Source organism: Arachis hypogaea, chromosome 16 (genome assembly GCF_003086295.3).
Source record: "Arachis hypogaea cultivar Tifrunner chromosome 16, arahy.Tifrunner.gnm2.J5K5, whole genome shotgun sequence".
Taxonomy (NCBI): Eukaryota; Viridiplantae; Streptophyta; class Magnoliopsida; order Fabales; family Fabaceae; genus Arachis; species Arachis hypogaea.
Window position 1 is genome coordinate 145,689,974 of NC_092051.1, and position 2,716 is coordinate 145,692,689.

Genomic DNA, 2,716 nt, shown 5'->3' on the forward strand with positions numbered 1-2,716 from the left:
TATTTGTTTGTTCATTAAATTTAAACTTAAAACTACAATGGTTTCTTTCAAATTCTAATAAAGTAAAAACTGAAAATCTGTATTTTTTTATTATTCATTCTCGTTAGCGCTGGAAAATAAACAACAAACTAAGATATGAAGTTGCATAACAAGAACATTTGATAATCTTACTAAGTAAAATTATAAAAATTCAAAGAAGAACAAAAGAAAATGTATTCAATTAAACCAAGATTAATTCATCGCAGATCGGAGCTCTATTTAATGATTTATCACTAGCTAATAAGTTGCTACATACACAAAACAGGATTCGAACTCCTCGGACTTGCATAAATTGGTTCTGGTGTGTCAATTTAGTCATTAATAACCTAACCACGGCTCATCCTTAAACGCTCCTTGCTAAGTATGGAGTGCTGCACACCTTGTGAATTTGTTAAATCTAAACTCTTCATTTATTATATTTTATTTGAATGGCCTGGATTTAAAAAGGTAACCTGTTAATCAGGTTAATTATTTTTTTACAAATTTTAAATTTTTTTGGCAAGTCTCAGATATTGGGATGAAGTTCAAAATAAAAAATTAGTATACAAATATTAAAAACAATATGTCTGTACAAAAAAAAGTTATTGGACTTTAGAATTAAAATAAATAATACATAAAAAATAAGTTAAAAATTCATATACTAAATCCAAAAAAAAGATATATTAGAATCTTAAAAAAAAAATATTAAATATATATTATGTATATAATATTAAAATTTAAATAAATTTTATTTTGTGTGAAATAAAATATAATATTAAATATAAACACAATGATAAAAAAAATTGTGTTATATATATATATATATATAATATTAAAATTTAAATAAATTTTGTTTTATGTGAAATAAAATTATAATATTAAATATAAATACAATGATAAAAAATTTTGTATTATATATATATATATAATTTTATTTTGTGTGAAACAAAATTAAAACATTAAACATGAACAGAATGATAAAAGATTTAGTATTATATAAATTTAATTAAAAAAATATTTATACAACGTAAAAAGCAAATAAACATATAATAATTTTATTTTGTGCGAAACAAAAATTCATGTAAAAAAAATATTTATATAATTTTTTATTAACAATTTTTTATTGAAATATGTTATTTTTTTATATTTATAATATATTATTGGGATAATTATATTATTTTAGTTAATATATATTATTTAGAAAAATATTTAAAATTTATTATTTTGTATTAAGAATATTATTAAAAATATATTATTATTTTTTCTTAAAATAACATTTTCTTTTCTTTCGTTCAAATACTGTGACAACAAAATTTTTTGTGTAATTGCTTCTACTCAATAAATATTATATTCATTTATTTTTATATTGTATGTAAAATAAATAATTAATGTTTAAAAAAGTTAATAAAGGAAAGAAGTATTTTTTTTTACCAATTCTTAGGTGAATATAAAGAGATTATGTCATTTGAACTATAATTCATTGGTAAAGAAAGAAATACTCTTAATTATATATTAAATAGAATAATTATTTATTAGGCTCATTTTTATACAAATAAAAATTTTTCTTAGTTTTATATCTGTAATATTTTATACCAATTAGCTTCAGAATTTAATTATTTTTTGAATAAATTAATAAAAAAATAATACAAATAATTGTTTAACTATAATTGTATTTTAATTTTTTATTCTATTACGTACACGTTGAGGTTAATTTGAAATAAAAGATAATGGATTTGTTGTAACTGCCATGCATATTGTGCTTTGACTGCGTCGTCATCTGAGAATCATGCGCCTTCATGGAAACCGGGCTTCTTCTACAGAATCCGTTTTGCGTTTGGAGTTAGCTAACCAGCAGTGGCGACAGACATGCGTCTTCCTTTTCTATGGCAGCAATTTTTCGGACTTTGATGGTCATTTATGGTAGAAGTGGGATATGGTGGGTTCAAGAGCGTCAAAATCTATAGCTAGCTAAAATGATAGTGGAAGCACCTGCCATCAAACAAAACAGTGAAAATATTTGAAGACATCACATCGACAATAACAGAATAACAGAGGAATTAGTCTTTTTGTTAGTGCTGGTTTGTTTGTTCAGCCCATGACAAAAAAAATAATAACAATAATAAATAAATTAAATTTACCTGATAACTTTTGATAGTAGGTTAACTTTTAAGGAGTGCTGCACTCCCTACTTTATCTGGAGTGCACTAGCTTTCGCCCCTAACCACTGACACTTGTTTAAATTTTTTTCAGGGTTCAAAGAAGGTCTCCACACCTACAAGAGTAAATTTGCCCCTGAGAACAAATATGATTAAATGTCAACTTTTCTAATATATTATATATAGGTGTTTGTACATGAATGAGATGTTATTGATTAATATCAAAACTAAGAAAGACACCTATCTGACACGTAAGAATGACTTGTAATTTCCAAACCAAAGATATAAGAATCGCCAAAGGAAGACCCAACGCAGTTGGTTTGCTTGGTCTACAAAGTAATCCAAAATACTAATAAAGCCAAAGTAGCATCGCATTTTATCTGATATGAATTTAATTTTTATATCAATTTTGCATATTCAATTAGTTTTGACAAGAAAAGGTGTTAAATTGTACTGAAAAATTATTTATTAGGATCATTATTTTAATTTTTTCATTTTGTTTTTATCTTTTTGAATATTTATTAGTTGATATTGCAAAGTTT

At 23.5% G+C, this 2,716-nt stretch overlaps 1 long non-coding RNA gene across 1 annotated transcript; it reads right to left on the bottom strand.

Annotated features, from left to right (window-relative positions):
- Positions 1-1,594: 1,594 nt before the first annotated feature.
- On the bottom strand, positions 1,595-2,328 carry LOC140179870 (uncharacterized). Its single transcript, XR_011873702.1, has 2 exons — positions 2,157-2,328; positions 1,595-2,007 (listed from the first exon to the last, which is right to left on the bottom strand). It is a non-coding gene; the product is annotated as an uncharacterized lncRNA (long non-coding RNA).
- Between the last annotated feature and the right edge of the window lie 388 nt (positions 2,329-2,716).